We start from the raw sequence: 22,139 nt of genomic DNA, 5'->3' as shown, positions 1-22,139 counted from the left end.
AGGGAGGAGAGAACCTCCACTTTGACTATGACCTTGTCTAAACAAGATAAGAATCGGAGAACTCAGAGGGCTTCCATAGCCTTGGAAACTCATGACTGGAGCATAGGGAGATTACTGATGCCATAGACAGGAGTGTCAATTGGTAAAGTCAACAACAGGAGTCACTGTGCACTTACTCCTCATGTAGGATCTCTATCCTTAATGTGCTGTACATTGAGATTTAATGCTATAACGAGTACTCAAACAATATATTTCACTTTGTGTTTCTATGGGGGTGCAAACTCTTGAAATCCTTACTTAATGCATGCTAAACTGATCCTCTGTAAAAAAAAAAAAAAAAAAAAAAAAAAAAAAAAAAAAAAAGAAATTATCAATTCCCAACTTGACTCTCACTGGGATTAAACATGACAATAGGTCTGATCTGATTTCATCATCACTTAAAAAAATCATCTATTATTTTTCACTTTATGTTTCTGTGTGGGAGCAAACTGTTGAAATCCATACTTAATATATACTAAGCTGATCTTCTGTATATTAAGATAATCGAAAATGAATCTTGATGTGAATGGAAGGGGAGAGGGAGTGGGAAAGGGGAGGGTTGTGGGTGGGAGGGACGGTATGGGGGGGAAGACATTGTAATCCATAAGTCGTACTTTGGAAATTTATATGCATTAAATAAAAGTTTAAAAAAAAAAAAAAAGAAATTATCAACTCCCAACTTGACTCTCACTGGGATTAAACATGACAATAGGTCTGATCTGATTTCATCATCATTTTAAAAAAATCATCTATTATTTTTCACTTTATGTTTATGTGTGGGAGCAAACTGTTGAAATCCTTACCTAATGTATACTAAGCTGATATTCTGTATATTAAGATAATCGAAAATGAATCTTGATGTGAATGGAAGGGGAGAGGGAGTGGGAAAGGGGAGGGTTGTGGGTGGGAGGGACGGTATGGGGGGGAAGCCATTGTAATCCATAAGTCGTACTTTGGAAATTTATATTCATTAAATAAAAGTTTAAAAAAAAAAGAAGTATATGAATTAATATCCAAATATTAGGGGATTTTCTGGCTATCTTATATTGTTGATTTCATTTAATTTCACTGTGTTAAGGAACATTATTTGTATGTTGTTATACTTTTAAATTTGTTAAGTTGTGTTTTATGGCCCAGAGTATACTCTATCCTGGTGAATGTCCCATACAAGCTTGAAAAGAATGTGTATTCTGTTATTAGATAGGACATTCCGCAGACGTCAATTAGATCCAGTTGATCGACGGTATTAGTTAGGTCAGCTATATCCTTACTGATAAACTGCCTGGTTGACACATCAATTATTAACAGGTATGTTGAACTCTCCAACCATAATGATGGATTTGCCTACTGTTCCTTTCAGCTTTACTTATTTTTGCTCATGTATTTTGAACTTGTTGTTAGGAACATATTCGTTTCAGGTTGTTAAGATTTTTTCTGTGTTTGGAGAATTAACCTCTTTATTCATCACATAATGCCCCATTTTATTCCTGATAATCTTCTTTATTTAGAAGTGGGCTTTGTCTGAAATTAATATAGATACTCCAGCTTTCTTTAGATTAACATTGGAATAGTATACCCTTCTCCATCCTTTACTTAAAATCTATCCACATCTTTATTTATAAAATGGTTTTTGTAGGCAACATATAGCTTCTTTGTAACACCTACTGACAACCTCTGTCTTTTATTGGTGTCTTTATACTATTCACCTTCAGACTTTCACCCTGAAAACTTCTTAGATTCCTAAAGACCACAATACTGTAGGAACTCCCCCCACTAAGACAACGGCCCCCAGGATTTCTCACTCTCACTCTAGCTCACATTCAAACCCCAGAAATTCATTCAAAATTACTATTTAATTCCACAATGTTTAAACTGACCAATATCAGTGGAAGTCTTGGCCAAGCAAGTTATGAATCAACACATCTATCTAAAAGAATTTTTTTCAGATACATAACTGTGGCATAAGCACCCTGTCTAGGAAATTTCCATGAAGTATCCCTTTAAGATGCATTTATTTCCATGGACACCAAGCGCATGCTGCCATTTTACTCCTACAGAAGACCTCACAGAACCCAGTGGTGGGAGCAGAGCGCCAAGGAGAAGTAATCTGGGAGGCAGAGTGGCTGAAGGAAAGGTGACTTCCCTGGAGTCCCTCTACTCCTTGCCTCTAGGGAGAGCAACGCTTAGAGCATCTCACAAACAACAAACCAGCAGGGACCTTATGTCTCTGACCCAAGAATCCTCCCTTCATATGGCCGATGCCTGTGTATCTAGTTAGAGAAGCTCAGTTTCCAGGTCTGGCCAATGTTGCATCAGGTCATAATGCCCCAAAGGAATTGCACACTCGCTACATTCCTTTCCCTTCCTACTGTGATGAGTGAATAAATGTTCAGTCCAGATTTGGAGCACAATCTAGACAGCTCCGGTAAAGTCACATGGACAGCCTCTTGCACATCACAAATAGGACGATACGAATGCATCATATGAATTATAACATGGTAAGAGTCAAGCCATGACAAAACTGCAGCAATCCAGACAGTAAGATACCAGCTTGATAACAGACATATAGATCATGGGAATAGAACTGAGAATACAGAAGTAAACCCTTACATTTTTGTTGAAGACAATTCAATGGGGAAGGAACAGACTTTTTAATAAATGGTGGTGGGATAACTGTGTATCCACATGTAAAAAAATGAGGTGGGACCATTATCTCACACTACATACAAAAAATTCAAACAAAGTCGTCCAAGTACCTCAAGATAAAAACTAAGACTATAAAAGGTTAAAAAGAAAATATAGGCAAACATGTCCATCACCTTGAATTAAGCAATGGTTTCTTAGATATGAAAACAAAAGCACAAGCAACAAAAGAAGAAAAGATCATTGAATTTCAAATTTGAAGCTTTTGGACTTCAAAAGAAACTATCAAGCTAGTGAAAAGATAACACAGTAAATAGAAGAAAATATTTTTAAACAATATTTATGATTATAAGCTTGAATCTTGGATATATAAAAAAGTCTTACAATTCAGCAAAATAAAAATAACCCTGCAAACCAGATCTTGGCTTATAATACCATTCTGTAACAGTATCAATAAAAACAACAGAGCTCCTTAGAGAAATGGCTAGATTTAGGATGGATGCAAGAATGACCAGATGACCCTGGAGTATCTTACAATGCCAGAAAGTGGGACCAACATTGTGGCACAGCAGGTTAAGCCACCATCTATGATGCTAGCAACCCATGTTGGATTCCCAGGTCATGTCACAACTACTCCATTTTTTATCTAGCTCCTTGCTAATACATCTGGGAAAGTAGCAGAAAATGGCCCAACTGCTTGAGCCCTGGAATACACATGGGAAACCTGGATGAAGTTACATCCACCTGGCTTTGGCCAGTTTCAGCCATTTGGAGAGTACACCTATGTGGGAAACCTGGAAGAAGCTCCTGGCTCCTGGCTTTGGATCGGCACAGCTCCAGCCATTGTGGCCAATTGGGGAGTGAACCAGTGGATGGAAGACCTCTTTCTCTTTCTACCTCTCCTTCTCTAACTCTGACTTTCATATAAATAAATAAATCTTTTAAAAAATAAAAAAAATTAAGAAATTTTAGAAATACAAATGATCATAAGAAATTACTATTAACGGGGTCAGTGCTGTGGTGCATCCAATATAGTTCGAGTACAAATTCCAGTCCAGCTCCCTGTTAATGTGTCTGGGAAAGAAGATGGTTAAAGTGCTTGTAGCCCTGCATCTACATAGGAGACCTGGAAGAAGCTCCTGGCTCTTGATCAGCCCGGCTGCAGCCATTGCAGGCATTTGGGGAATGAATCAGCAGACGAAAGATCCCCCTCTCTCTCTCTCACTCCCTGTCTGTAACTCTGCCTTTCAAATAAAAAATAAATAAATCTTTTTAAAAATTACTACACGCCAAGAACTTGGAAAACCTTGAAGAAATCTATAAATTCCTGGATACATTCAACCTACCAAGATTAAATCAAGAAGTTATAGAAAATTTAAACAGATCCATAACAAATAACAAGATCAAAGCAGTACTTAAAAGTCTCTCATCAAAAAGTCCATGGCTTTGCAACAGTATTCTACAAAACCCTTTAAGAGGAACTAGTTCTAATGCTTTTCCAACTACTCCAAAATATTGAAAAGGATAGAGCTCTGCCAAATTCTTTTTGAGACCAGAATTACTGTGATATTGAAACAAATGATACAACAAAAGGAAAACTATAAATCAATATCCTTGATTAATATAGATGCCAAAATCCTCAATGAAATATTAGAAAATCAAATCCAACACTACATCAAAAAGTGGGATTTATCCCAGGTATTCAAGTGTGGCTCAACACTTACAAATCAATAAACACCATAAATCACATTAATAGAATGAAGAATAAAAATCATATGACCATCTCAACAGAAGCAAATAAAGCACTTAATACAATTCAACACCGTTTTGGGATTAGAAACTCTCAACAATTTAGGTATAGAAGGAACATACCCCAAAATTATAAAAGCTACCTGTGGCAAACCCACAGCCAATATTATACTGAATGGCGAGAAGCTGAAAGCATTTTCCCTTAGATCTGGGAAAATTCAAGAATGCCCACTTTTGCCACTGTTATTCCATATAATACTAGAAGTATTAGCAATAGCAATTAGGAAAGAGAAGAAAGGGAATAGGGGCCGACGCTGTGGCGTAGCGGGTAAAGCCACCGCCTGCAGTGCCAGCATCCCATATGGGCGCTGGTTCGAGTCCCAGCTGCTCCACTTCTGATTCAGCTCTCTGCTATGGCTTGGGAAAGCAGTAGAAGATGGCCCAAGTCCTTGGGCCCCTGCACTCCCTGCACTCCCAGGGGAAGAAGCTCCTGGCTCCTGGCTTCAGATTGGCGCAGCTCCAGCCGATGCGATCAATTGGAGAGTGAACCAGGAGACAGAAGATATGTCTCTCTCTCCTTCCCTCTCTCTCTCTCTTTCTGCCTATCCTTCTGTCTCTATGTATCTCTAACTTTCAATAAATAAATAAAAATCTTAAAGAAAGGTAATAAAAATTGAAAAACAGGGATTCAAATTATCCATATTTGTAGATGACATGATGTTATACATTCCACCAAAAAGCTGTTAGAACTGATAAATCAATTCAGTAAAGTTGTAGCATGCAAAAATCAACATGTAAAACACAGCAGCATTTTTATACACCATTAATGATTTTGTTGAAAGGTAAACCAAGAGATTTAATGCTATAACGAGTACTCAAACAATATTTTTCACTTTGTGTTTCTATGTGGGTTCAAACTGCTGAAATCTTTACTTAATGTGTACTAAACTGATCTTCTGTATATATAGAGAAAATTGAAAATGAATCGTGATATGAATGGAAGGGGAGAGAGAGCGGGAAAGGGGAGGGTTGCGGGTGGGAGGGAAGTCATCGGGGGTTGGGGGGGAAGCCAATGTAATCCATAAGCTGTACTTTGGAAATCTATATTCATTAAATAAAAGTTAAAAAAAAAAGACAAAAAAAAAAGAAAGGTAAATCAAGAAAGAAATCACATTCACAATAGCTACCAAAAAATTAAATATTTAGGAATAAATAGAATCAAAGAAGTGAAAGTTATAGAACACTGATGAAACCAATCAAAGAAGCAAAAAATGGAAAAAATACTCCTTGTTTATTGTTAAAATGTCATTTGGGGCTGGCATTGTGGTGTAGGGTTTAAAGCCACTGCCTGCAGTGCCAGCATCCCATATGGTCACCAGTTCGAGTCCCGGATGCTCCACTTCCAATCCAGCTCTCTGCTATAGCGTGGGAAAGCAATACAAGACAGCCCAAGTCCTTGGTCCTCTGCACCTGTGTGGGAAACCTGGAAGAAGCTCCTGGCTCCTGGCTTCAAATCAGTGCAACTCCAGCTATTGTGGCCAGTTGGGGAGTGAACTTGTGGAGGGAAGAGCTCTCTTTTTCTCTTTCTCTCTCTCTTTTTGTCTCTCCTTCTCTGTGTTGTAACTCTGACTGTCAAATAAATAAATACATCTTTAAAAAAGTGTCATTCCACCTAAAGAAATCTAGAGATTAATGCAATACCAATGAAAATATCAATGACATTCTTTACTGCATTAGAAGAAAACAATCCTAAAATCATATGGAACCCCAAAAGGCCGAGAAAAGCCAAAGCAATCCTGAGCAAAAATAGTAATATTGTTGATAATAAAGTTGTAGGCACCACAACCTGATTTCAAAGCATACTACAAAGCTGTAGTAATTTATTTATTTATTTTAAAAATTCATTTATTTATTTGAAAGTCATAGTTAGAGAAAAGGAGAGGCAGAAAGAGAGAGAGGTATTCCATCTGCTGGTTCACTCCCCAGTTGGCCACAATGGCTGGAGCTGCGCAGATCCAAAGCCAGGAGCCAGGAGCTTCTTCACGGTCTCCCACGTGGGTACAGGAGCCCAAGGACTTAGGCTATCTTCTACTGCTTTCCCAGACCACAGCAGAGAGCTGTTTCAGAAGTGGAGCAGCCAGGACTCAAATCGGTGCCCATATGGGATGCTGGCACTGCAGGCAGCAGCTTTACCTGCTATGCCACAGAACTGGCCCCTAGTTGTAGTAATTTAAAAACAGTGTGGTAGGGACCGGTGCTGTGGCACAGTGGGTTAACGCCCTGGCCTGAAGCACCGGCATCCCATATGGGCACCGGTTCTAGTCCCAGCTGCTCCAATTCCAATCTAGCTCTCTGCTATGGCCTGGGATAGCAGCGGAAGATGGCCCAGGTCCTTTGGCCCCTGTACTCACGTGAGAGACCCGGAAAAAGCTCCTGACTCCTGGCTTCGGATCAGCACAGCTCCGGCTGTTGCGGCCATCTGGGGAGTGAACCATTGGATGGAAGACCTCTCTCTGTGTCTATACCTCTCTCTGTAACTCTGTCTTTCAAATAAATAAAATAAATTAAAAAAAAAAACAGCATGGTACTGGCATAAATACTGTCCCATGGAGGTGAGAGTTGTGGCACAGCATGTTAAGCCACCACTTGGAATACCAACACCCCACAGCAGAGTGCTGGTTTGAATCCCAGCAATTCCATAATTCTGATCCAGCTTCCACCTTATGCACCTGGGAGGCTGCAGATGATGGCCTAAGAACTTGAACTTGGGTTTCTGCCACCCACATGGAAGATCCAGGTGGAGGTACAAGCTCCTGGTTTTAGCCTGTTATGGTGGTAAGGGCATCTGGTGAGTGAACCAGAGGATGAACTCTCTCCATCTCTCTCTCTCTCCCCATCTCTCTCTCTCTCTCTCTCTCTCTCTCTCTCCCCCCATCTCCATCTCTTTCTCTCTCTCTCCATCTCTCTCTCTCTCCATCTCTCTCTCTCCCCATCTCTCTCTCTCCCCATCTCTCTCTCTCCCCATCTCTCTCCCCATCTCTCCCCCCCATCTCTCTCCCCCCATCTCTCTCTCCCCATCTCTCTCTCTCTCCCCATCTCTCTCTCTCCCCATCTCTCTCTCTCTCCCCATCTCTCTCTCTCTCCCCATCTCTCTCTCTCCCCATCTCTCTCTCTCTCGTTATCTCTCTACTTCCCTCTCCAGTATTCCCTCCATCATTCTGCCTTTCAAAGAAATAAATGTTTTTTAAATGCTACACATAGATCAATGGAACAGAATAGAGAGCACAGAAATTGATTCACATGTACAAAGCCAAGTGATTTGACAAAAGTGCCAAGAACACACAATGAAATACTATTCAGCCATAAAGAAGTATGAAATACTGTCATTTGATGAAAAATTGGTGGAACTTTAGGAAATTATGCTAAATGGAGTAAACCAGACACATATAAAGACAAATACCACAAGTCCTCTGTCATATGTGGGAGCTAAAAAACAAAAAGAAAACAAAACAAAACTAAACTCACTTAACCTGAACACAGAATGGCCATTCTGTAGGAGGGATAGAAGGAGTCTGGGTAATGAGTACCAAACTAGAGTCAGATGGAAGGAGTAAGTTCCCAGTGTTACATAGAACAGTGGGGAGACTGAAGTTCACAATAGCCTCATATACACAGTATTAACAAATAGAAGGACTTTCCAAGCCTCCAACTACAAAGTAACGTCAACAAGGGGAAATGGTGAGTACCCTGCTTTGATTAGTACAACTTGTATACATGTATACATGAAATATAATAGTATACCCTACAAATATGCATAAATATTGTTCATTTAAAATGCTTACATGTAGTATGTCCATAAAATGGGATATTATTCAATCATAAAAAGGAATGAAGAACTGATGCATGTTAATATATGGATGAATCTTGAACAAAAGCTAAATAAAAGAAATCAGAGGGGGAAAGCTACATATTACATGATCACATTTACATGAAATACCCAGAGTTGGCAAATCCAGAGAGACAGACAGTAGGAAGGGAGAATAGAGAGGTATAGAGATTGTTTTGTGGTGATGAGAACTTTCTGGAATTAGTGGAGAAACTTTATGACAATACCAAAACCCACTGAATTCTACACTTCAAAATTAATAAGATTCAACTCACGTGACAAATCTCACCATTTTCTCCCAAAGAAAGGGAGCAGACACAGGCCATATCACACTTAGGCTATCTATAGAGAAGCAAGGCACAGGTAACAACCAAGTTGCCATCACCTTTATTGACAATCGTTGGGCTGCAGGTTTAGGAAGGTGAAGTGCAAACCTTGTTCCTGCAGAGAGTAATGTAGAAAAAGGCTAAGAACATTTCTCTCCTTGATTTCAGTGGGAGACCCAAGATGACCACAGAGGTCATTTCTGTTGAAGCAACTTTGGAAGTTGGGCTAACTTTGATTACTGATTTAGAAAACTGCAGATTTGTTAGCATCGGCCGTGGACACAGCTGAAAACACTGGATTACTCCAGGCTCGCCATTTCCATAGCTTCCAGAAGCCAGACTGGAGCAACAAAGACCAACTATAAGTGACTCCTTTTAGTCTTGTCAAGGACAAAGAACCAAAGCTTCAAGGTTACATTTTTTTTTTCTGTGAGCAAAGAAAGGAGACTACCTGATTTCTCAATCTTGTGGGAAGCAATATGATTAGAAAACAGGGGCAGAAAACATAAAAGCTGCATCAGAACGCCATGAAGATGCACCTGCTGTCAGCACGGAGCTCCTCTTGCAGCACAGGAAGAGACCGTATGTGGTTAACCTGCATTCGCAGGTGCCGGAGGAGAAAGAGCTCCATCTAGGGCAACAGCATTGTTTGTGAAAAGGGATGACTATAGGGTGCAGGCTGGAGAGAGCTTGCAGAGTGCATAATAATGATGAAGAAATCTGACCAACATCCAACCAAGGCAAGAACTCCTGACGTAGTTGTGAGTGTGTGTCAGAATATGGGAAGAGGACCCAGCATCCCACACCTGGTTAATGAGGTCACCCAGGCTGGTGTTTGCCATGGAAACTGTCAGCTGCTTTCTTTTGAGAACACAGAGATGGGAAGAATAATGAGGGGAGCAGAGGCCTGCAGCTAAAGCCCAGGCCAGGTGCACCTCCTTTCCACCCATGGCTCCACACTCTCCGGTCTCCTTTTGCCTGGCTGCTGTAAGGAGACAGTAGAAAACAGAGACTCAAGAAAAAGGTCTTTTTGCTTCTGGTTTTGTTGACAATATACCAGACAATAACCAGAACCCTCCTCTGCAAAAAACCCTAAATGAGACCCTTTCCATATTCCAAACCATATGGGAAAGCTACCACGGGGTAGAAATATAGAAGGCTACTCGTGTAACAAAGTGACTGGGCACTCCCTATCTGTCCCTCCATTCTGATGGATGCCCTATCCCCAATAAAACCTGATCACTTTGTTCTCTGTCTCACACCTGAATTCTTTCTTGCATGAGGACAAGAACCCCACAGCTTCCACAGCTCTTTTCTCCAGTGACATTTGATAACCACAAAGGGACCGACCCATGAAGAAACCCACGAGGGAATTCACAAAGGGGTCAGGAAGGGATTGAAAGAAAACTCCATCCAAGTCTGTATACCCTCCCTCAGGCGGGGTCAGATCTGTGGGAACGACTGTTGATATCCCTGAATTCCACAGCTCTCCAAGAATGTGGAGTCCCCCCGCTGCAGCTTATCCATGGCCCAACTCTAGAGGTTGTAACAGGGAGGGCAACTAGGCAGGGTAGTTGTCTGAGTGTTTGGAGCCCCCCCACCCCCAGTTCACTCTGGCTTTCTGGTAGCTGGACTGCGACCTGAGGACCCTGCCTCTCTCCTGGAGGGACGTCTGGTCACGCTGCCTACTGCTACATGAGCGGGGCTTACCTTCAGTTGAGGCTAATATTGGCCCTCCAGGTAAACACGGACAAGTAGAGATATCAGGCGATCACGACCGATAGGAGGTTGCGAGCATTCAGTGAAACAGCGCGCCTACCCAACCCCATGGCCAGTCCTGCTAGGCCCAAGCGTGCCCAGTCTTCCCTTTAGACTGGGCACCATGGCCTTTCCCTGCACTCTCTTTCAGTCAAAATGGCTTGCCACACCCACATAGGCACAGGGCTTTTTCTCCTCTCCGTTTCCAATTCAATTCCCCTCCTCACTAGGAAAGGGGCTATGGCTGGCCCTACAGGTTTCCCCACCTAAGCAAGAGAGGAGCCTTAATCCATTAACCCTTTCCAATCCCATGAATGGGTTTTTCTCTTTTCTGCAGTTCATGGAAACTTTTCCCTTCAGCCCTGCAGGAGTCTCTGATTCCCTGCCTCTCTGATTTGTGATGTGTCTCACTGTCCTGAGTAATGGGCTCACATGCTGATGATCAGTTTTTTTCTGTGCTGCTGTACTGACTTAGCTAATGAGAGTTTTCACGTGTCTTGAAGATTTCGTGGTTTTTTTGTGGCCAGTACTGCGTCTCCAAGCTGTTTACTGTAACTCTGATCAGATCTAGCCCACGGCCTTGGTAAAAATGCTCAGGTTAAACACACTATTTTGGCTAAACAGTTTGACTCTCTGACAATTTAAGTTCTAAACTGAGTCTTATGACTTTGAGGCTTCCAATCTGATCCCTAGAATTCTCAAGGATGAGACCCTCAATTTCTTAAAATAACAGTTATTTGAGTCAATTCAGATTATGTAAAGTATATTAAAAGGTTTTAAATGATACTGTATTCATGTTACTGCTTTCCAGCTAGAGTGGTTTTATAAAAAATGAGAATAAATTCTATGTATACAAGCCTTTATGTTGTTAACTAAAACAAACCAATACAGATTGGTTCAAAAATTGGGTTAATCCAAACGCCCTTCAGTTCGCTTGATTCACTTGGTTTACTTTTGTCTTTGATGATATGCTTTAAACTTGTTCTCTTAAAATGATGAAGATATTTCCAAAGTTGTTAACACACACTAGTATCTGTGTTTACTGTTCAGGTGGTGTTATCCTTGTCAGTTAAATAAAAATATGGAAGTGTAATTTTGACCTTAAAAATAATTCAGATAATGGCGTGGTATTCATTAGTATCTCAGTGTCTTAAGTGAATGGGGCATCGTTGCTAAGTAAAACTTGGGAAAATGTATTATGTGTACTTTTAGCATCCCAAATTCTGTAAGGGAGACTGTCCAGGTTTGTTAGCATGTATTCTCATAGACTGTCCATACATGACAATTCCAGACTACTTAAAAGTAACTAAAGGTTTAAGTTTCATAAGGTGTGAGCAAGTCACATAAAGTTTGAGAGAAATCTTAAAAGTTTATGATTTTACAATATTATTTAGAGTTTATACAAGTTCAGTGTTAATGCCAATGTTACACTGACCGAAGATTTTTTTTTTAAACTTTTATTTAATGAATATAAATTTCCAAAGTACGATTTATGGATTACAATGGCTTCCCCCCCATACCGTCCCTCCCACCCACAACCCTCCCCTTTCCCACTCCCTCTCCCCTTCCATTCACATCAAGATTCATTTTCGATTATCTTAATATACAGAAGATCAGCTTAGTATACATTAAGTAAGGATTTCAACAGTTTGCTCCCACACAGAAACATAAAGTGAAAAATAATAGATGATTTTTTTAAAATGATGATGAAATCAGATCAGACCTATTGTCATGTTTAATCCCAGTGAGAGTCAAGTTGGGAGTTGATAATTTTTTTTTTTTACAGAGGATCAGTTTAGTATGCATTAAGTAAAGATTTCAAGAGTTTGCACCCCCATAGAAACACAAAGTGAAATATACTGTTTGAGTACTCGTTATAGCATTAAATCTCAATGCACAGCACATTAAGGACAGAGATCCTACATGAGGAGTAAGTGCACAGTGACTCCAGTTGTTGACTTTACCAATTGACACTCCTGTCTATGGCATCAGTAATCTCCCTATGCTCCAGTCATGAGTTTCCAAGGCTATGGAAGCCCTCTGAGTTCTCCGACTCTTATCTTGTTTAGACAAGGTCAAAGTCAAAGTGGAGGTTCTCTCCTCCCTTCAGAGAAAGGTACCTCCTTCTTTGAAGACCTGTTCTTTCCACTGGGATCTCACTCGCAGAGATCTTTTGCCAGAGTGTCTTGGCTTTCCATGCCTGAAATACTCTCATGGGCTTTTCAGCCAGATCCGAATGCCTTTAGGGCTGATTCTGAGGCCAGAGTGCTATTTAGGACATCTGCCATTCTATGAGTCTGCTGAGTATCTCACTTCCCATGTTGGATCACTCTCCCCTTTATTTATTCTATCGGTTAGTGTTAGCAGGTACTAGACATGTTTATGTGCTCCCTTTGACTCTTAGTCCTTTCATTATGATCAATTATGAACTGAAATTGATCATTTGGAATAGTGAGATGGCATTGGTACATGCCACCTTGATGGGATTGAATTGGAATCCCCTGGTATGTTTCTAACTCTACCATTTGGGGCAAGTCAGCCCGAGCATGCCCCAAATTATACATCTCTTCCCTCTCTTATTCCCACTCTTATGTTTAACAGGGATCACATTTCAGTTAAATTTCAACACTTAAGAATAACTGTATATTAATTACAGAATTAAACCAGTCATATTAAGTAGAACAGACAAAAAAACTACTAAGAGGGATAATGTATTAAGTTGTTCATTAACAGTCAGGGCTATGCTGATCAAGTCACCGTTTCCCATAGTGTCCATTTCACTTCAACAGGTTTCCTTTTTGGTGTTCAGTCAGTTGCACTGACCGAAGATTAAAGTCCAAACTTCTGTTATAGCAACAAGGTTTTTGAAAAATGCATATTGGCCGGTGCCACGCTCACTAGGCTAATCCTCTGCCTGCAGCACCAGCACACCGGGTTCTAGTTCCGGTCAGAGCGCCGGACTCTGTCCCGGTTGCCCCTCTTCCAGGCCAGCTCTCTGCTGTGGCCAGGGAGTGCAGTGGAGGATGGCCCAAGTGCTTGGGCCCTGCACCTGCATGGGAGACCAGGAGAAGCACCTGGCTCCTGGCTTTGGATCAGCGCGATGCACCGGCCGCAGTGGCCATTGGGGGGTGAACCAATGGAAAAGGAAGACCTTTCTCTCTGTCTCTCTCTCTCTCTCTCTCACTGTCTACTCTGCCTGTCAAAAAAATTTTTTTAAATAAAAAAAGAACAGAAAAATGCATATTAATGTTAGTAAATATCTGGAAATGGTCTCAATCATAAATCTTAAAATCTGTTTTTACAAAAACTGTAACATCTCCTTTTAACAGTTCCTGTTTAATTCGTTACTCTGTACCTTTTTTTTTTAGTTAGGTCCTGTAAGCTCTTTTCTGACTCTTAAATTGCTCCAAGTTATGTGGTGATTTCATGTGCTAACTCATATATTCAAGGCTTTTATTTATGGTTTATTTGATGACAAGAGACATAGATTTTGTGTCTGGTTAAAGCAATCTATTGTATTCTCTACTGTCTCTGATAAGTTCCGATTGATAAAAAACATTGAGTTTTAAAAGTTTAAATTATTTTTAAATATGTATTTATTTAAAAATATTTGGTCACTTTATCATTATGATTAAATTTGGTCTAAAGTTGTTAAAATCGCCCTGACTTAAATGTATGGATATCATTTACAATGTTAAGAAATTCTGTTTTGACCAGATACTTTAAGTTCTCTTGGCGTCTTCCACAGACTTTCTGAAAATCAGTTCTAATTCTCTGGACTTTGATATTTCCAGAGAGGCCCCTGAAAATGTCAAAGGATATAGCTCCCATCTTGCAGAGAAAGTAGCCCATTGGGCTATTTGGATTAAAAGTGTTGCCAAGATGTGAAATGATGCTAAACTTCAATTATGTTTCTTTCCAGCTGCTCCAACTTCTGGCTCAAAAGCCAGATTCTTAAATGGGGACTGACAAAGTCTCCATCCAGCTAACACTGAATACGCAGGCATTGCTAGTTCAAAATGTGGATCAAACGGAGGTCCAGCCAAAAGGGAGAAAGTGTCCCAAAAGAGACTTGGAGATGATTGGAGGTAGCTATGGGGAAGATACTATAGGACTGTGTCCCAGGAGTCCAGGAAAGCTCTAGTACCCACAGGCTACACAGTGAAAATCTAGAAGCCCAAAATTTACTACATAAATCCAAAAACTCAATTTTGAATTACATGGTAAGTTCTAGTCTAAACTTACGGGTTACACAATAATAGTAGTTAAACCTGACAACCCACTGGCTACACAGTGAAAATCCGGAAGCCTAAGGATGGCAAAGATGTCTGCTACTTCTCCTCTAAGCCAGGCTATGTAGTAAACACTGGTGAAACGCCAGTCAAATCTGAAAGCCCAGGTAGTCAGGCTAAGCAATCAGAGACCCGGCTCTCTGACTCATTTCTCCTCTTTTCTCTTCCAGAAGGGAAGTTGACTGTTCCACAGGACTCTCCACTGTGATGTATGGTTTGATCCCCAAACTTCATAAAAGGGATGACTGACCTTTTCTGTACTAATGCATAGCCATAGTCTAGAGGGCTAAATGAGAGATTAAACTATGAAATGATTTTGCAGCTAGATTGATCTTTCCGTGTGCACAGTGAATGGGCAAAAATCCCCTTTTAAACCAAATTTAGGGGTGATGGGAAGTTATACCAATGACCTCAAAATATGTAAACAGGTCACCACAGTTGATCTTACCTAAAAGATCATAGTTCTCCTCATGGGCACGGTTTTAACTCACAGGGAAATACTATGGGTCAGAATTTGCCCATGACCATAGCTTTCTAGCTGACCCTAGTGATACTAAAAAAAATCTTCAAAAAATTAGAGTTGGGTTGAGCACCCCCTTGACTGACATCACAGAGGCTGCCTCCATGGTCTACTTTATTAGAGACCAGGAGAACGAGGAGCAAGCTAGGCAGAAGGAGCAATGTAAGGATAGGCAGCAGGCCAATTAATGGCTACTTTGCATGGTGATTTGCCATCAAGGAGACCCAACAAGGCCAGTCCACCCCAGATGGCACCTGTTTCTGATATGAGGAGCTAGGGCATTGGGCAAGCAGCTATCGTGACAAAAACCGGCTTCTGTCAGCTCTGCCAAGAGCAAGGCCGCTGGACACAGAACTGCCCTGGGTGTCAAAGGATTCCTGGTTCAGAACCACAGACCTTGTGGCCCTTCTAGCTCTGCCAAACCTCTGCCCAGCTTCCAACTCTAACCACTGCTATTGAGGGGATGGCCTAGGGTCAGTGAAATGTAAGTTGCCTATTTGTACTAGCCTCCTATTCCGCTCTTCTAGTCCAGCCACGCAGTGGGAGTCAACAGGGTGCCTCCCTTAAGGAGATTCACATCTCTCTTGTAATTCTATTCCTGCACCCCATGGATATATCTAGGCCTCACACATAACTGGCCAGGTCTTAAAGCCTATGCAAATATTATTAAGTTTAAAAAGCCCTTCCTGTCAGTTCCTAAAACAGGGTTTAGAGTAACAGCTAACGCCTATTTGGACAAGTCCTCACTGAGGACTTAAAGGGCCTATCTCTTGAGCGGGGTGCCAAATAATCCAAAATGTAGATGGTTAAATGTAAATGGTTTATTAGTCTTTTTCCTTTCCTGGCCTGGGACTCTGGTCTTGTACATTAGCTTAACTTCCTAGCAAAACGTAGCTACTAGGCATCCAGAGGGGAAAAACATAGCTAGTCCACTGGAGAGTTCATTATTTAACCCTTGTCCTCACCCCTGCGGAGAGAAAGCCAGCCCCAGAGAGGATATGGGACATGCAGCAAATTCCAGCTTCTGCAAACTTCAGGCAGCCCCAGCATTTCCCTAACAGGTTATGGATTCCTAGATACAGGGAAATAGCACAGTTCCTAAACCAGGCTCTCAACAGGGAGCCAAAGCAGAGCCCCCACTTTTGAGAAAAATAAACAAAGCACAGCTTTCATCCATTGAAAAACTGCCATGACTAAGGCTCTCACAAAGGGATTGCTAATTCAGTCCTTCAAACAGGCAGGCCCTAGACCTGCTACCTGCTGCCCAAGAAAGTGCCCCAAACTAGGATCAAACTAAAGGGGTACAAAATCATGTTCTTGCTTTCTTGGACAAGGCCAGACAACTCCAGGACCAGGCAGACATGCCTGAATTATCTGGCCTAACATCACATCTGATCATGGGAATCCTGGCCATTTCTTTTCCTTGGTGACATGATATCCACATTCTTTCTGCTTCTCTGTGGACTATTGTGCTTTAATGTCCTTATTTGTTCTGTCTCTAACAGAAGACAAGCCAACTGGCTCTAGGTGCTTCTAAGACAAGACCTCCAGCCTACGTCATCAAACAAGATGACCAGCCCTCTGGACCAAACAGGACAATGTTTCCTGGGGCCACTCTCAAATACCATAGGACAGATAGCAAGAGAAAAATACCCATATCCACCTCTCTGCCCATTTGTCAGCTTCTGAAGTAGCTACAGAAAATGGACCTGTGGCCATTTATCCTCATATGCTTATGGGTGTTTCTCTCTTGGGAAGGGGAAACGTTAGGGAGGAAGTTAGAAATTAGCCTATGTGTGTGTGAGAGGGGCCTGAAGACCAGCACCTACTGTGGAAGCCCCAGAAGTCCAGCATTTTGTACTTCAAAGTCCTGTCCAGACCCTGGTAACCTTCCAGGTGGTCCCAGCCCTTCCTCCAAGGAAAGCTCCCAGGAGAATTCTCTCTCCTCAGAACCAAATATGTTACCTGACCTGATAACCTGGGGCAATAAAACTTTCACAGACACCTCTTCTGCCCAGCTCAGCTGGTGCCAACAAACCTGGGGAGGACTTTGCTAATTTACCCTCCACAAACCCTTTGACATAGAGGAGGAGGAGGGGAAGGAGGAACCTGGCCCCCTTTTCCTTTATAAGCCCCTGTCTAAACAAAGACTGTGCACACTTAGCTCTCTGCTCTCTGCTGAGCTGCCTGCTGGCCTGCCCAGGTGTATTCTCTCTTTTCAACCATGCAACTTCGCTCTCCCCCAGACTGAGTGACTGGGCACTCTCTCTCCATCCCTTCCATTCTGATGGATTCCCTGTCCCTAATAAAACCCTATCACTTTGCCAAATATATGTATGCATGCATGTATACACACACACACACACACACATATGAAAGTACTGACATCATTTGACTCTTGATTCACCTGTACCTGAAGTCAGTTGCCTGAAGGTGTCCCAGTTCAAGAAACTATAGATTGTTGTTTATTTAAACCAAACTGGGGGGGGGGGGCAGGCATTGTGGCACAGCTGCATATCCCAGTGCTGGCTCAGGTCCTGTATAGTCTACTTCTGATTCAGCTCCCTGCTAATGCACCTAATGGCTCAAGGACTAGAGTTCCTGCCACCCATGTTGGACACCCAGATCAAGTTCCTGGTTCCTGGCTTCAGCCTGGCCCAGCCCCAGCTCTTTAGGCCATCTGAGGAGTCAATCAGTGGGCAGAAGATGATGTCTTTCTCTTTGTCTTTCTCTCCCTGCTTTTCAAATAAGTATAAAATCTATAACTTTTTTTTAAAGAAGATTAAGTTAATTTTCTGTCTCTGTGAAATAAAAGAGCTTATCAACATAGTGGATAGATTGGGTCACAATTCTTGCTAAAATTTTTGACAGGTGATTAGTTATAGACATCTCCAATATGCAAAATGAACCTGTCAAAGCCTATTGACTGACAAGCAAGTGGCCTTGAGAAGGCATTTCAAATCTAAAAAAATGATGAAGTTAAGGGCTAGAATTTTTTTTTTTTTTTGGACAGGCAGAGTGGACAGTGAGAGAGAGACAGAGAGAGAAAGGTCTTCCTTTGCCGTTGGTTCACCCTCCAATGGCCGCCGCTGCAGCCGGCGCACCGCGCTGATCCGATGGCAGGAGCCAGGATCCAGGTGCTTTTCCTGGTCTCCCATGAGGTGCAGGGCCCAAGCACCTGGGCCATCCTTCACTGCACTCCCTGGCCATAGCAGAGAGCTGGCCTGGAAGAGGGGCAACCGGGACAGAATCCGGCGCCCCGACCGGGACTAGAACCCGGTGTGCCGGCGCCGCAAGGTGGAGGATTAGCCTATTGAGCCACGGCGCCGGCTCAAAGGGCTAGAATTTAAAAAGAGAAAAAGCTCTTGTTTGTTCTGAATTGATCAATGACAGGGGTTTTGGTAGGAATTCAGTAAATTAAAGGTTAATCAATTGTTGAAGTATTGACATTACTACTATACTAGTAGTATTAACAAATACTATTTTATTATGTTAAAAATCAGTATTTAGGAACCAGATATTATGTGCTGGTACTGTGTGAGTTTCTCTAGCATTCATAATTATATGTAAATCTCACCTTAGGAGGGGAACTATTACTATTCCCATTTCACAGATGAAAGAATTGAGGTTAGGATGGTCTCAACCTCTGACAGAATACTTTGCAAGATTCTAATAAAAAAAAAGGACCCAACTCTGCCTTGAAGGAGCTATAAACCAATTAGCACTAGCAACAAAAGGTAATGTCACAGGTGGTGATATGCCAAATTCATAGCAAAAATCATGAATATTTCAGGGCTTCAGTGGAGAAAATATTGCCATAGTCTGGAGTGATCAAAGAAGAACATTGAAGAGGTGAGTCTGGGACAAGACCCCAGAAGAGCAGGAAAGTGGAGAGCAAGCACATTTCAGAAAGCATGGCACTGAGGTGGGAGGAGAAAGAACAGCCCGGCCTTACTGAAGGAGCTGGCTTTTGCAGGGATGTGGGGAAAGAGCAGAAATCAGGCCAGCCTGAGAGTCCAGATGAGATAAATTGACCTCCATCTTAAGTAGAAGGAGCAAGACCCTTGGAGTTCAAAGTACAAAAGATCAGATCAAGACAACACTATACTAATGGTGTAGACTAAAGATAATTTCCAGGGCTGGCCTTGTGGCACAGCAGGTTAAGCGGCCGCCTGTGATACCAGTGTTCCATATGGGCATTAGTTTTAGACTGGTTACTCTACTTCCAATCCAGCTCCCTGCTAATGTGCTTAAGAAAGCAGCAGAAGATGGCCCGACAACTTGGGCCCCTACCATCTATATGAGAAACCCAGATGGGGCTTCTGACGGCAAAACTGGGCGTTTGGCTTTGGCCTGACTCAACTCTAGATGTCGTGGCCATTTGGGAAATGAACTAGCAGATCTCTCTCTCTCTCTCTCTCTCTCTCTCTCTTTGTGTGTGTGTATATATAATTCTTCCCCTCCATTTATAACTCTGCATTTCAAATATATAAATAAATATTTTTTTAAAGATTTATTTAAAGCGAGAGGTAGAGACAGAGAGAAAGAGGAGTCTTCCATCATCTGGTTCACTCCCCAAATGGCTGCAACAGCCAGAGGTGGGCTTCCTGGGTCTCCCACGTGGGTGCAGGGGCCCAAGGACTTGGACCGTTCTCTGCTGCTTTCCCAGGTGCATCAGCAGAGAGCTGGGTGGGAAGAGGAGCAGCTGGGACTCAAATGGGCACCAATATAGGCTATCGGTGTGGCAGACTGGGGCTTTAAACCACTGTGCCACAGCATCAGCCCCATAAATAAATCTTTTAAAAAGGATAATTTCTGGGGCCAGCACTGTGGCATAGCAGGCAGATTAAGCCACCAGCTGCACCGCTGGCATCCCATATGGGAGCCATTTTGAGTCCCGGCTCCTCCACTTCTGATCCAGCTTCCTGCTAATGTGCCTGGGAAAGTAGCGGAAGATGCCCCAAGTGCTTGGGCCCCTGCACCCATGTGGGAGACCTGGAGAAAGCTCCTGGCTCCTGGCTTTGGATTAGCCTAACTCTGGTTGTAGCGGCCATTTGAAGAGTGAACTGGCAAACGGAAGATTTCTCTCTCATTCTCTCTCTCCCTCTCCCTCCCCGCCCCCACCTTAAGTCTGCCTTTCAAATAAAAAATAAATCTTTTAAGAAAGTTATTTTCTATTCTAGGGAGCTGTTCAGATTTACAGAGTTAAGAATTAGGACAGTAGTAGAAATGGCTAACCACAGACATGCATGTAGGACCTTAGATAACCTGTATTGAAGCTAGGAGTCTCCCCGAATGAGAAAGGAGTCTCCTGAGCCATGCCAGTGAATCAAAATCAAGTCAGGTGCTTTTCTTCTATTTTCTCTCCCTGTGTTTCTATTTTCTCTTCTTCTGCATTCTTCCATCTCTGCATTTTCTCCTGCTTTGATATGACTCTCTCTCCCATTCCCACTCCACTGTCCTCTTTCCTCCCCTTCCCTCTCTCTTTCACTCCCCAAAATACTAAGACCTCACTGTCTCTCCCTGACACTCCCATTTCAAACATTCGTCTCCAATCTCTTCACAACTCATCTCTCAAAATTGATGTTTTCTAAGCCCATGTTGTCCGTGTGTGTGTGTGCATGTGTATCTGAAAAGAAAAAAAGCAAAAGCAAATGCTAGTTCTACACGATTCTCTGGTTGACTGGAGACAACAGAAGCTACAAGTGTCCCTTAAATATCAGTCCCCTCCCCAACCCAAAATAAAGCACAGGTGATTTGGGTGAATGAGGGAAAAAAATGCAAGAAGTTACTGAAGCATTCTTTACAGGGAAGAAAAAAATCTCCTTTGTCCCTATTACTATTTCAAGACATTCTCTGAATGGGAGCTAGTTGTTCTAAATTTCCTATAACTATATTGATTTTCCAAGAAGTGGGAGATTCAAAGATCGACTCCCTTAGTCAAAACATTGAGAAAGCAGACAAGAACGACCAACAAAGGAACACATCGTGATCATATGTGCTTGCTCACTTTGCAAAAGAAAAAGAAAAACATCTATGTTTTTCAAAGAGTGACAACAGGTGTATGCAGCTCCCCTGCTCTGACTGCTCCCTTGGGGACAATTATCTCCAACAATCCAAGGCCCTGGAAGGTAAGACTTCAGAGGACACGATGCTAAATGTGATAAGCACTCCTCTCCTTTCAAATATGGTCAGCACTACAATTTGTTTTGTTTTGTAATTCTAAGATATACTGTTTTGGGAAAGAAAGAGATTAGGTTCAGGAGGGGAAATTAGAAAAGGCACAAGATACAAAAAAAAAAAAATACTTTTGAGCCAAGCAGAAAAATAGAGCTCACCTTGGGAGCACCAGGACCTGGCCCACTTCGTTGCCAAGATGGTGGGCAGGTCATGGCAGTCAGGCTTCAAGATGCACAAGGATGTAACTGGAAAAATGTGAGAAGGTGGTGACTATGGAGGTGACTTCAGTCTCTATAGAGCAATTTTTCCCAACAGTACTTTGCCCTGAGGAAAGCCCTTCAATTGCAACTGTGACCCTGGAGTCTGAGACCACTCATCCCTAACCTAGTTCTATAATAAGATCCTTAAGAGCATCAGGTACACGGAGGTGAGACTCCAGGATCTCCCTAATACACCACAGCATTTCGCCTTCAGCCCCCTGTCTCGGCTACTGAAGGTTTCATCTGAGGTCGACACTACCAGGAGGGGAGATGGGCAACAAGACCCACTGGGCAGGTACATCTGTGGAACCAGGACGAATGTAGAGCCAGCACCACATTTTTTGCCTCTTTGCATATCGAGGTGAAACCCCAGCAGGTGGGCACATTCCTAGACTATGAGGACTGTTTTCATATCTACACCTTCACTGATGCTTTCACATAGAAACTTTGGCCCCTCTTCTACCCAGGCATCCAAGCTGATCAAAA

At 42.2% G+C, this 22,139-nt stretch overlaps 1 long non-coding RNA gene across 1 annotated transcript in view; it reads left to right on the top strand.

The window, feature by feature from the left end:
• Positions 1-18,208, top strand: part of LOC138843526 (uncharacterized) — a 28,498-nt gene extending 10,290 nt beyond the window's left edge. Inside the window, exon 2 of the long non-coding RNA XR_011378339.1 lies at positions 14,864-18,208. This is a non-coding gene — a long non-coding RNA (uncharacterized lncRNA). The remainder of the gene's footprint in view (positions 1-14,863) is intronic.
• Positions 18,209-22,139: the final 3,931 nt, after the last annotated feature.

This window comes from Oryctolagus cuniculus, chromosome 8, assembly GCF_964237555.1.
Source record: "Oryctolagus cuniculus chromosome 8, mOryCun1.1, whole genome shotgun sequence".
Taxonomy (NCBI): domain Eukaryota; kingdom Metazoa; phylum Chordata; class Mammalia; order Lagomorpha; family Leporidae; genus Oryctolagus; species Oryctolagus cuniculus.
This window is presented reverse-complemented; position numbering and strand designations above follow the sequence as displayed.